We start from the raw sequence: 13466 nt of genomic DNA, 5'->3' as shown, positions 1-13466 counted from the left end.
CTCCTACACCATTTTGTGCAAGGTCTCCTACACCGTCTCCTGCACCTGTCTCTGGCGGTGATGACTATATGAGGAGTTTGGTGAGCTTGCTAGACCGTTTGGTCACAATGCAGACTCAGGTTCCAGTTAGCGCTGCAGTCCGGACACCGACGCAGACTCAACCGCCAGCTAGCGCCGCAGGGCAGGTGCCAGACGCACCGCAGCGGTTGTGCAGGGTTTGTAAGTCTCCGGATCACTCCACATTTTCCCACTGCAGCCGGGAGAACCGATGTATAAACTGTTTGTCTCCTGGTCATTGGAAGAGGGACTGTCCTCACCCTCAGCCGCCCAACCAGCTCCGTTCTCAGCCTGGTGGAAGAGCTGGTCATCAATCTCGTCCGTTAAACTACTAAACCCACACCTAGAGAGGGATGGTGTGGGTAATGTAGATGTATCCCTCACTGATGTCTCCGACCTGGCTCACTTGTATGAAGACAAGTGTGCCAAAGCACCTCAGGGTTCGCGTATGGTCATTCAGGCGACACAGAGGATTCAGGCTTTCAGTGACTTGTTGTATGCTCCTGTTCTTGTCAACCAGAGTGTGCAGCTTAATGGCATGTTGGATACTGGCTCTATGTCATGCAGTATCAGTGAAAATGCAGTAGAGAAGCTCCGCTCTGGGGGTGTGTTATCTGAGAAGCAGCAGCCTGAAGAGAACATTGTCTTGATTGGCTGCGGTGGTCTGGAGACTAGGCCTGATGGTTTTTATGACCTCAACATGCAGCTTTATGGTGTTTCCTTTGTCATACCCACTCTGGTCGTGCCCGGTCAGCATGATGATCTGATAGTCGGCACAAACGTCATTAAACATGTGGCCCATGTACTCAAGAGTGGTACTGAGTACTGGGACATCGCGTGCAGACAGGAACATCCATCTAGTCCTGACGTTGAACAGTTCTTGTCCATGTTCACGAATGTAGAGCGCTGGAGGGGTGGTGCAGTTCCTGAGAAGATAGGTACTGTTAAGCTCACCCAGGCCGTGACACTCTTACCGAGGCACGAGCACTTAGTCTGGGGCAGACTTCCTGCTAAGGTGCCTATGTCAGCTGGAAGCACTGTTGTTGTGGAGCCGACAGACTCCAAGGCCATGCCACGCGGTGTCCTCGTAGGTCGACTTGTCACACCGCTCTGGGGTGATAGATGGGTACCCATGACTGTTGTCAATCCATCTGACAAAGCCATCACGCTGAAAAGGAACTGCAAGTTGGCTGATGTGTTTCCATGCTTGGCGATTGAGGACTTTAATGTTTTCCAGGGACTGCAATCAGTTGCGGGGAGGCATGAGTCCAACGCCACAGGTAGTGCCTGTCCCTCTGTCCAGCCGGCTAGGAGTTTGTCAGAGCTCGGACTCAGTGACATTGACCTCAGCTCCTGTCAGGTTAGTGAGGCATGCAAGTCCCAGCTCACTCAGCTGCTCACCGAGTACCATGACATCTTCTCCAGGGACTCTCTGGACTGTGGCGAGGTCACAGGATACACACATCGCATCCATCTGGTGGATGAGCGCCCCTTTCGCTTGCCCTACAGGAGGGTTCCCCCAGCCCACTATCAGAAGTTGAGACAGGTTCTCACTGATATGGAGGAGAAAGGGATTGTCCGGAAGTCCTCGAGCGCATACGCTTCACCGCTGGTTATGGTTTGGAAGAAGGATGGCGGGCTTCGGATCTGCACTGATTTCAGATGGCTGAATGCTCGGACCTTGAAAGACGCTCATCCCTTGCCACACCAGTCGGACTGTCTTGCCGCGCTGGGTGGTAACTGCCTCTTTAGTACGATGGACCTCACCTCTGGCTTCTTCAACATCCCAATGCATGAAGATGACAAGAAGTACACTGCTTTCACGACTCCCCTTGGGTTGCATGAATACAGTCACATGCCACAGGGCCTTTGTACTAGCCCTGCAGCCTTCATGAGAATGATGATTGGGATCTTTGGGGATCTGAACTTCACGAAGCTTTTGTGCTATCTTGATGATCTTCTTGTCTTCGCGCCGTCAGAGGTTGAGGCTCTGTCGAGGCTCCGCACTGTGTTTCAGAGGTTGAGGGAGAACAACTTGAAACTGGCTCCAAAAAAGTGTCATCTGCTGCAGAAGCGGGTGTGGTTTTTGGGCCACGTGGTTGATGGCGGAGGTGTGTCTGTCGATCCCTCCAAAGTAGAGGTCATCTCCAACATGACAGTGCAGGATCTCATGGAAGGTGATGGGTGCACGCCTTCTGTTCGTAGGATCAAATCTTTCCTTGGTATGGTATTTTACTTCCAGCATTTCCTCCCGAACTGCTCCTCCGTGGCTAAGCCCCTGTTCGCCCTTACAGCTGGACAAAAGAGGAGGGGGAGGTCAGCTAAGGATAAGAAGCCCCATGGCAGCTTCCGTAAGCTTACCTCCGCAGACTGGACGGCGGAATGTGGGGAAGCATTTGATCTGTTGAAGACGATGTTACTGGAGTGTGTGGTGCTTGCCCATCCAGACTTTGAGGTGCCTTTCATTTTGTCGGTCGATGCGTCTTTGGACGGACTTGGCGCGGTGCTGTCTCAAGTGCCCCGAGGAGAGTCCAAGGCCAGACCTGTTGGTTTTGCGAGCAAGTCCCTCAGTGCCTCACAGCGGAAGTATCCAGCTCATAGACTGGAGTTCATGGCGCTGAAGTGGAGTGTTAGTGAAAAGTTCAGCCACTGGCTGAAGGGTCAAAGCTTCACCGTTTGGACATATAAATAATCCGCTGACTTATCTCCTAACGAAGCCGAAGCTTGACGCGTGTGAGATCCGCTGGGTGTCTAAGTTGGCGTCTTACACCTTTGATCTCAAACACCTGCCAGGGAAGAAAAACGTGGTGGCGGATGCGTTGAGTCGCGACCCTTTTTCCAAGCCCGTCAGTCAGAGGCTAGTTAGGGAGCCCTACCCAGCCCTTGTTCAGGAAGCCGACGGGGTTGAGGGGGACTCTGTGCAGGATGTTTTCAGACTCATTTGCCAGTCCCAAACAGTGAGTAGTGCGCGATCTGGGTTTGCTTGTGATGCAGCTGAGGTCAGGGCTTTTTGTCAAGCCAAATGTGACTGGCCTGATGCATCAGTATTCACAGCACTCAGTTTGGTCCAGCACGTTCAGCATCTGTCGGGTGGTCAGGATACACTGCCAATGTTATCCACCGAGGAGCTCAGGTTGAGTCAGGGGCAGGACCCCTGCATCTCCAAGGTGTTGCCCTTTGTCGCTGTTCGGAAGCGGCCATCGAGACGTGAGAGGCATGGTGCTGACCAGAAGGTCCTCAGGCTGTTGAAACAGTGGGAGAAGTTGGAAGTCAATGATGGTGTCTTGTACAGGGTGACAAAGGACCCAGTGTCCAAGCAGAGGAGGTCTCAGTATGTTTTACCTCCGAGTCTGAAAGACAAGGCACTGTCTGGCATCCACGATCACGCTGGTCATCAGGGCCAGGACCGTACTCTCTCTCTTGCAAGGCAGCGTTTTTATTGGCCTGACATGGAGAGGGATAGCAGAGCATATGTCAGATGCTGTCGGAGATGTGTGTTTGGGAAGACCCCAGAGCCAGCTGCTTGCGCGCCCCTGGAGAGCATTAAAACCTCCGCACTGATGCAGCTTGTGTGTATGGATTTCTGGTCCGCTGAGGACAGTAAGCAGCGGTCGGTCGATGTCCTAGTGGTTACTGACCACTTCACTAAGCTTGCTCACGCGTTCCCCTGCGCCAATCAGACAGCGAAGCAGGTCGCCAAGAAACTCTGGGATCATGTATTCTGTGTTTACGGGTTTCCGGAGAGAGTACATTCTGACCAGGGCACAAACTTTGAGAGCAACCTGATTGCAGAGCTTCTCAGGTTGGCGGGTGTAGCGAAGTCCCACACGACGGCCTGCCATCCTATGGGTAATGGCGGGACAGAGCGGTTTAATCGCACGATGGGGAATATGCTCCGTTCCCTTCCGCTTCAGCAGAAGCAACAGTGGCCTCAGCAGATCCATTCTCTCACGCTCGCGTACAATGCCACTGTTCACGAGACCACGGGTTATGCGCCTTTCTTCCTGATGTATGGGCGTGTCCCAAGACTACCGGTGGATGTTATGTTCAGGCAGGTTTTGCATGATCCTCACGTTGTTGACTATGACTCTTATGCTCAGTCTCTGCTTTTCTGTCTAAGGAGTGCAATGGAGATCGCTCAGAAGCACTCCACGGCTGAGCAGCAGCATCAGGCGCGACAGTACAACAGACACGCCAAGGGCACTGTCCTGTCTGTCGGGGATCGTGTTTTGGTTGCGAACCAGAGTGAGCGAGGGAATAGAAAGGTGGCTGACAAATGGGAGAACGGAGTGTACACGGTTGTCGGTGTCAACCCCAATATCCACGTCTACAAGATTCAGGATGCAGAGGGGCACACTAGGGTGGTGCACAGGAACCGTTTGTTGGAGGTCAACTTCTTGCCCCTTCCTGAGTTAGATCAGGGTGAGGAGTCCAGTACAACCAGTCAGTTGCTTGACTGCGCAGAGTCCGATGAGGAGGACAGTGCAGATGGCCTGACGGTCTCAGGGGATGCAGTGGGGCTAGCAGTCTCATCACTAGGAGACTCACATGATCTGAGTGGGCAGAAGCGGAAGAGTTCATTCCGTCTAGTCTGGTAGTCAGTCCTGTGGGGGCCACTGCTCAGACTCCACCCAACACACACGCACCACACAACACACATGCACCACACATAGAGGCATCACACTCACTCGATGTTGGTGTTATATCTCACACTGATTCGCACACAGAAGCACCACACTCACTCGATACAGATGTTGCAGCTCGCACTGTCTCACGCACACAAGTAGAGAGCAATGGTCGGGTTAGGACACGCACAGGGAGGGTGGTGAGGTCAGTGAACAGGTTAATAGAATCTATGGCTCAGATGCCATTTCTACGGAGTGTGAGGGTTTGAACTTTGATGGAGGTTGGAATCATTCAAACTAGTTTAATGTGAGTTATTAGGTGTCTATCAGACAGGGTTGTTTTGGGCCAAGTGCATGGTGTGGCGTATCAGGTGTCACATTGATCTAGGGGAATACTGAGACTTGATCAACCTCATTATTTTCTGAACCTCGTAACCGAGGTAGCTCCTAAGTTGACTGGTGGACTAGGTCCTTCTTTTCACTTGTGCCAGTAGTCAGCGATGGGCTTTTCCTTTCCTCTTTCTCTTTTTATCCTGCTGTAAGGATGTTGGTGAATTTCAGGAGGGGTGAATGTAACCAGGTTAAAATTAATGTTTTTATTTTATTTTGTTTGAGTATGAAATATCACCAAATCATGTCTGTGTGCTGTTATTTGTGTTTACTACATTTTATTTTATGTCATTATTTACTTTTATGTATGTTTTACAACGACCGTCATATATATGTACTGTCGCTTTAAGAGAGAGGTCTTGTGGGTACACGGAAGAGGGAACGCGGGAGAGGCCATTTTTGTTTTGTGGGAGGAGTCTCAAGCAGCGATCGAGCCGAGCCACGCATGTTCCTACCGTAGCACAGATTTGCTGATTGAGGAGAACGTAACTTTGAGTATCCCTGTAAGAAGATACTGCAAGCTGTGGGATAAAATACTTGTTTATCCTTTCTTACATCGGAGTCCCGTGGACGGTTTCTCCTTCTAACGCACACGAGTGAAGTCCGGGCAGTGTTTGAGCTTCGACCCCCACGTCCGTAAGAAACACCGCTCCAGCTGGAGGACCGGACGTTTGTCGAAAGGTTTGAAACCAAAATAAATGGCAAGGTGGGCCAAATAGAGTCCTGTGTGTCCCCCCTCCTTCTTTGATCATGATGATGATGATGATGATGAGAGACTGAGGGCCCCCCACAACACCTGGGGCCCCACCCAACTAGAACACAACGCAGAGCTAATGATGAGAGTGACGGGCGTGCAGCAGGCTGACCAGCATAGAACAGCATAGAACTGCCCCCGTTACAGTCACTTTAAATGTTGCTGAATCATGTATTTCTAATGAGATAAAATCAGATGTAACTGAATCATCTAATGTCATGGGCTTGTTCAATCTGTATCTCATCTTAATTGTGGCTGAGTCGCTTATTTAAACTGATAGGACATCAAAAGTAGTTAAAACTTGCAAGGTTATTGGGGCTAGAGCAATTTGTATTGTATTAACTCTTGTTATGTATTTATAAAATATGAATTGCTAGCCAGGTAATGTGTGTATTGTTTTCTAACTGAAGTAATATTCTGTTGTTATTTTTATAAGATCGGATAAAAAAGGAAAAGCAAAAAAAAAAACGTTACAGCCAATTTGATTTTATTTTGCAGGTTTAAATTGATACTAGTAGCAGATCACTGCACTCCCGAAGAAAATATGCCAAGTTGCCAGAAAAAAAGACGTCAAACTTGTGTAATAAAGATCCAAGTGTGCAGATAGATACTCTTTCTTACGCAGGTTTAAAATTAAAAATACGGTTGAACGAAAGTAAACCGTTAAACTGTTGATTTTATGCAAATGTGTATGACACAGGAAAAGGGCAAGGTTAACGGTTTAGCTAACTTAACCCTCGAAGTATCATGTACTGTCATTAATGATCTGCCTAAATGTTCACATAATTTCGAAGACATACAGGATTTAAATGACTTGTTTGTTTACCTGGTTCATGTGGTGGCTCAGATATTTGATCCCCAGCCACCACGACTGCAGAGATGTCCTCCTTTCTTCTTGCAAAAAACGGTCGTATGTCAATTTTTCCGTTTTTCTGATGTTGAATGACTCGGAGCCGCTCGGAACCCTATCAGAGTTCAGATTAGATACCTGTCAGCCAATAAAACACGGATGATTCCCCGCTTCCATTCAACTCCTCTCTGATTGGTCTTGGCGTCGTCTCTGTTTTGCATTCACTGAAGACGGGAAATTACAAAACTGCCTTCTTCTTTAGTGTCATAGGGCTCAGATAATGTACGGTTCTATTTCATTCCTTCTGAGGTGGAACTATCCGGGGCTATATAAGAAATGCTTGGGGCTAAAGCCCCGAATGCCCAGGCCAGGCGATGCCACTGGGTGTGTCCCAATACTTTTGTCCATATAGTGTAAGTCACTCTATAACACTAATCACAGCCTAACACATAGGTGATATGACTGACATCATCAGTGATAAATGTTTGTGGTTTGGCTGTGAATCTACTAATGGAGGGCATGTATATGTGGGAGCATAACAGAAAGGATTGTAGAAAGAGAGAAATGGTTGAAGCCATGGTAAATGGAAGGGAAAGAAGGAAGACACAGAACTAGTTTGAAAGTCGTGAGTTTTGGAAGGGGTGTCAGACAGAAAAGTTGTAGAGAAAGACATATCTATAGGGTTGCTCTCCCTCTCTCTCTCGCTCTCTCTCTCTCTTTGAAAAATTATCATATACAGCAAGCTCCCCACAAAGGACTGTTGGTAAATAACTACATATTTCTGAATTGATGGTTTGATTTGAGATGGCAGAATGTTACTGAATGTGTTGGTATTGTGGTATTGGGAGAAAGAAGCTGGTCATACTCTATTTTTTTGTTGCACAAAGTGCACTGTAATTATCTATATGCCTTAAGAGCAAACCAGCTGAGAAGGCATGATGAACGCATTACCACAAAAGCAAGATAACCCTAAGCTTTAACAATGTGCACACACACAGAAAGCACAAACGGTCTAAATGAAGTCAAAGGATGAAAGTGCACAGTCTTAGCCTACCTTGGATCAATGACACAGTAGTGTGGATCCACTTTACATACACTGGCAGCCAAGACAGTGACAAGGCTTGAACTTCAGAATGAGGACGCTAGGTGGGGACATGAGCTAGGTCTGTATCCTAAATTCACCAGTGTCATCATGAATATTCATGACTTGGACATCGGAACTATAGACCACCGGAACATTTCCGGGTACCTTGACAACAGGACGCCAGGAGAGGGGGATAGAAAACCCAAAGCCGCCAAGCCGCACTGTATTAGATACGCAGCCTAGCCGTAGCTACGATGCCCAAAAGTTGCTGTGTGGTGGACTGTACTGTTAACAAGAAAAACAACCCAAATATTCGGTTTTTTTTTTAATTGCCTAAAAGGCAGAAGGAGGGAGAAAAACGATTGAAATGGCTCCAGGCGATCAGAAGGAAAGACAAGGATGGACAACTTTGGGATCCTGACAGCAAACATGTTTACGTCTGCGGTCTGCACTTCATCACTGGTAATGTTAGCTAGTTTAACTAGCTAATAATAGGTTACGTCTATTCTACATTTTGAGCCGGTGGCTATGGAATTCCACAGTTAGCTAAAACTGTCTGAATGGGATCACATTCTTCAAACCCATATGTATTTTTATCCATTAAAAATCATAAAATGGTCCCTCCCCCCTGAATATTTGGTCACATGCTCAATTTTGTTTATCTTTCCTAGAAACAAGGGGTAACTACCCCGGTCTCCCTTACCCAGTTAAAATGCAAACATTGTTATGTGGAGTTAGAAAACAACGAGACAGGAGACGTGAGAGTAGACGTAGTCGAGGTAGTTTACTAGCTCCAACTTTGCATGTCATACATTCGACAACGACACTGAACTGTGAACCGGAAGCGGAAGTGAATTATCTGACCCCTCGCCTCTTACCTTAAAGGTACACCGTCCTCTTAGATGAATGTCTCTAGTTATATAGATGTGGGTCACCACACAGGCCCCCCCAGAATTCAGCTACACAAAACAATGCAAAACAGCAAAAGCGCAAGTCATGAACATAAAAATACTCTACAACAGAACAGTCAATGACATAGTGCAAAGTCACGGGGAAAACAGGTGACGAGTCGGGGGGCGGACCCTGCGGCCATAACGGCTGCGCTTCACAGGAGGGGAAACAGATGGGGCCGAAACCCGGGCCATAGGCGGGGCCGAAGCAGGAACAGAGGCAGGTGCCGGGGCCGACCTAGGAGGGCGTCCCCGCCGCGGGGGTAGGGCCAATTGCATTGGCTCCCCAATGTCCAAGTGAGCGGGCTTGAGACGGTCTATAGCGACCCGCTCCGGCCTGCCCCCCCTGTCCACCACAAAGTTCTTATCCCCCGCCTCCAGGGCGCGGAAGGGCCCGTCGTATGGGAGCTGCAGCGGGGACCGATGGCTGTCGTGCCTAATGAAGACGTACCTCGCCGATGGCAGATCCTTGGGGACGTAGGACCGGGGGAGGCAGTGTTGAGACATCGGAACGGGAGCGAAGGCACCGGCAGCGCTCCGGGACGCACTGAGGTGAGAGGCGGCCGACCAGGGAGCCGTAGCATCCGGAAGAAACTCCCCCGGAACCCACAGGGGCTGGCCATACACCAGCTCAGCGGAGGACGTCTGGAGGTCTTCCTTCGGGGCCGAACGCAGGCCGAGCATGACCCACGGGAGCCGGTCCATCCAGTCGCAGCCAGTGAGGCTTGCCCGCAGAGCGGCTTTCATGTCTCGATGGAACCGCTCACAAAGTCCGTTGCTCTGCGGGTTGTACGCCGTAGTGCGGTGGATCTTCACCCCCAGGTGCTCAGCGACCGCCGTCCAGAGCTCCGAGGTAAACTGGGAGCCCCGGTCGCTCGTGATGTCACCCGGTGTGCCGAAACGGGCCACCCAGCAGCCGATGAACGCCCGTGCTACCTCTGCTGCCGTCGTGGAGGACAAGGGAATAGCCTCTGGCCACCTGGTGGCCCTGTCCACAATAGTGAGGAGGAACGTATAACCACGGGAGGGGGGCAGGGGACCCACCAGGTCAACATTGACGTGGTCAAACCGCCTCTCTGGAACCACAAACGGCGCCAAAGGGGCCTTGGTATGGCGGTGCACCTTGGCGCGTTGGCACGCCACACACGAGCCGGCCCAGGTTCTAACATCCTTACGGAGCCCAGGCCAAACGAACTTGACGCTCACCAGCTTGGTCGAGGCCTTCACTCCCGGGTGGGAAAGGCCGTGTACAGTGTCGAAAACTCGGCGCCGCCAGGAAGTAAGCACCAGGGGGCGCGGTTGACCGGTGGAGATGTCACAGAGGAGGGTGGTGTTGGCCGCGTCGAACGTCACGTCCTCCAGCCGTAGCGCCGTAGGGGTCGACCGGTAGTCTTGAACGGTCGCGTCCTTGGCTTGGTCCGCTGCCATAGCGGCGTAGTCGAGTCCCAAGTGAACGGCGTTAACAACCGCCCGTGAAAGGCAGTCGGCGACGAAGTTATCCTTGCCCGACACGTGTTGTATGTCCGTGGTAAACTCGGAAACCGCCGCGAGATGGCGCTGCTGACGCCCAGACCACGGTTCTGAGGTTTTGGCCATACAGAACGTCAGGGGTTTGTGGTCCACGAAAGCGGTGAACTGTCGGCCCTCCAATAGGAACCTAAAGTGTCTGGTTCAGAGGAAGAGACCCAGTAGTTCCCTATCAAAGGTGCTGTATTTGCGCTCACTCTCACGGAGTTGTTTACTGAAGAACGCCAACGGCTGCCAGCCCCCCCCCCCCACCCACTGATCACACACGGCCGCCACGGCGTAGTCGGAGGCATCCGTTGTAAGGGCTATGGGGGCGGCAGGCGACGGGTGAGCTAGCAGCGCAGCGTTGGCCAGCGCGGTCTTGGCGGCCACAAAAGCCTCTTCCATCCCCGAAGACCAGTCCAGCTCGTCCTTAGACTTCTTACCCCGCAGGGCCTCATACAGGGGACGCATGATGTGGGCGGCACGGGGCAGGAAACGGTTATAAAAGTTCACCATGCCCAGGAATTCCTGCAGCGACTGTACAGTGCGGGGGCGGGGGAACATGGTGACATTCTCAACCCTGGCAGGGAGGGGAACGGCCCCCTGTGGAGTGATGTGGTGCCCGAGGAAGGTGATGGACGACTCCCCGAACTGACACTTAGCTGGGTTGATGATGAGGCCGTGTTCGCTGAGCCTGTCGAACAGCTGTCTGAGGTGCGTCATGTGTTCCTCCGCCGACGCGCTGGCCACGAGGATGTCGTCTAAGTACACAAACAAAAATGGCATGTCGCGGAGCACAGAATCCATAAGGCGCTGACACGTCTGCGCCGCCCCTTTAAGGCCGAAAGGCATACGTAAAAACTCAAAGAGCCCAAAGGGTGTGATGACAGCCGTTTTTGGGACATCCAGTGGGTGGACCGACACTTGGTGATACCCCCGCACTAAGTCGATTTTGGAATATATGGCAGCGCCCGCCAGGTGGGTAGAGAAATCTTGTATGTGCGGTATGGGGTACCGGTCGGGGGTCGTGGCATTGTTTAGGCGACGGTAGTCCCCGCACGGGCGCCAACCCCCGTCGGCCTTAGTAACCATGTGAAGAGGGGAAGCCCACGGGCTGTCAGAACGGCGGACAATGCCGAGGCGCTCCATAGTCGAAAACTCCTTCCTGGCTATTGCGAGCTTGGCCGAGTCGAGGCGTCGGGCCCGGGCGTAAACTGGGGGGCCCACTGTGGTGATATGATGTTCCACGCCGTGCTTGGCGACCGCCGAGGAGAAGGTGGGTGTGGTGAGCTCGGGGAAATTGGCGAGCAGGCGTTGGTATGGATCCCCGGTGGAGAGTGTGTTAGCGAGGCACAGCGCTCCAGCCCCCCCAAGCGTGCAGGGGTATGACGCAAAAGAGACGGCATCAATCACGGTTTTAACATCCACCAGCAGGTTGAAAGCACAGAGGAAATCCGCACCTAGGAGCGGGGTGGATACAGCAGCCATCACAAAGTCCCAGCCGAAACGTCGGCCGCCAAAACACACGTCCACATGTCTGATACCGTACGTCCGAATGGACGTGCCGTTGGCGGCGTCCATCTGGGGGCTATGACTGTCGGTCATCGTGTCCACAGCTTGTGCTGGTAGTATGCTGCGTTGAGCGCCAGAGTCAACCAGCAGCCGCCGGCCCGACAAGGAGTCTCTGATGAACAACAGCTTGCAGTCACGGCCGGCGCCCATAGCCGTTAACGAGCGCCGGCCTTGGCGTTTCCCTGAACCCTGTAACTGCAGGGTTTGCGACACTGTTTTGCTTTTACCCCAAACCTGGCATGGTAATAACAGAGCCCGTCGTCAGGTTGGCGGCGGGCTGTCACCGCAGCCGCGGTGTCCATATAGTCGTACACAGGTGGTGGTGGGGCGGTCTTGTGGGGTAGCAGGGCATGCACAAACTGTTGCCGGTTGGCCAGGAAAACCCTGTCTGCTTCAGCAGCCAGAGAACGGTAGTCCTTGGAGGCGGCGAGAGGAGAACTGGCCAGTGCTGTGCGTACAGGTGCGGGGAGCTGCCTCAGAAAAATGTGTGTGAAAAGAAAGGCCGGATCAGCCGATCCCAGCACAGACAGCATTTTTTCCATTAACTCAGACGGTTTGCCGTCGCCGAGGCCATTCGGGGACAGTAAACGGTCTGCCTTCTCAAGCTCCGACAGTTCAAATAGTTTCAGGAGGAATGTCTTTATAGCATCGTACTTGCCAGCAGCTGGCGGAGCTTCCAACAGTGTCATTGCTCGCGCCGTTGTCGATGCGTCTAACGCCGCCACTACGTGGAAGTACTGCGTTGCATCCTGCGTTATCCCTCTCAGCTGGAACTGGGCTTCCACATGTTGAAACCACGGCCGTGGATTATGCTGCCAAAAGTCGGGTAGCTTCACAGTAGCGGTGTAAATGCTAGCGTTAGCAATAGCCATGTTGTTAGCACCGGCGTCGTCGTTGTCAGACATACTCGTATTAGTAGTTCGATCACGTCGGGGTCACCAAAGTGGAGTTAGAAAACAACGAGACAGGAGACGTGAGAGTAGACGTAGTCGAGGTAGTTTACTAGCTCCAACTTTGCATGTCATACATTCGACAACGACACTGAACTGTGAACCGGAAGCGGAAGTGCATTATCTGACCCCTCGCCTCTTCCCTTAAAGGTACACCGTCCTCTTAGGTGAATGTCTCTAGTTATATAGATGTGGGTCACCACAGTTATCACATTATCATTGTCATCCTTGTTGAGTAGTATATCATGCATCATTGTATGCAGTCGTGTGTAATCCAGTAAAAAGTTATATTGAATAAAATGCAAACATTTGTTGAAAATGTTGCCTAGTTCCTATGTCTTTCCCCCATGGCTGCTCTAGGTCATGATGTGTGATTTAATTTTTGCCTTTTATCATTTCAGGGTGTAATGCAAAGGACCCCATGCACCCGGACTACTGTCCCTTGAAAGGACACTGGCCACCGATACTGCGAATTTTTCGCAAATATCAGTTATTGTCCGCAGCAGCCAACGTAGCGACATAGTTAGCCATTTAAACCGTGTTCAAACTTGCCGGCTTCTATCGCCCTCTAGCTCCCCCCGCTCTAACGTTCAAACGCGGAAGTGCAGTGGTCTATGGCTGGTCATAGCGCCATGCTGGGTTTGTCTGCAGCAACATCCAACAACTCTACCTACCAGCTTTCTTAGCGCTCCTGTTAACCATCTTCTTCATCTTCCCTTTTTGAT

Source organism: Lampris incognitus, chromosome 6 (genome assembly GCF_029633865.1).
Source record: "Lampris incognitus isolate fLamInc1 chromosome 6, fLamInc1.hap2, whole genome shotgun sequence".
Classification (NCBI taxonomy): Eukaryota; Metazoa; Chordata; class Actinopteri; order Lampriformes; family Lampridae; genus Lampris; species Lampris incognitus.
This window is presented reverse-complemented; position numbering follows the sequence as displayed.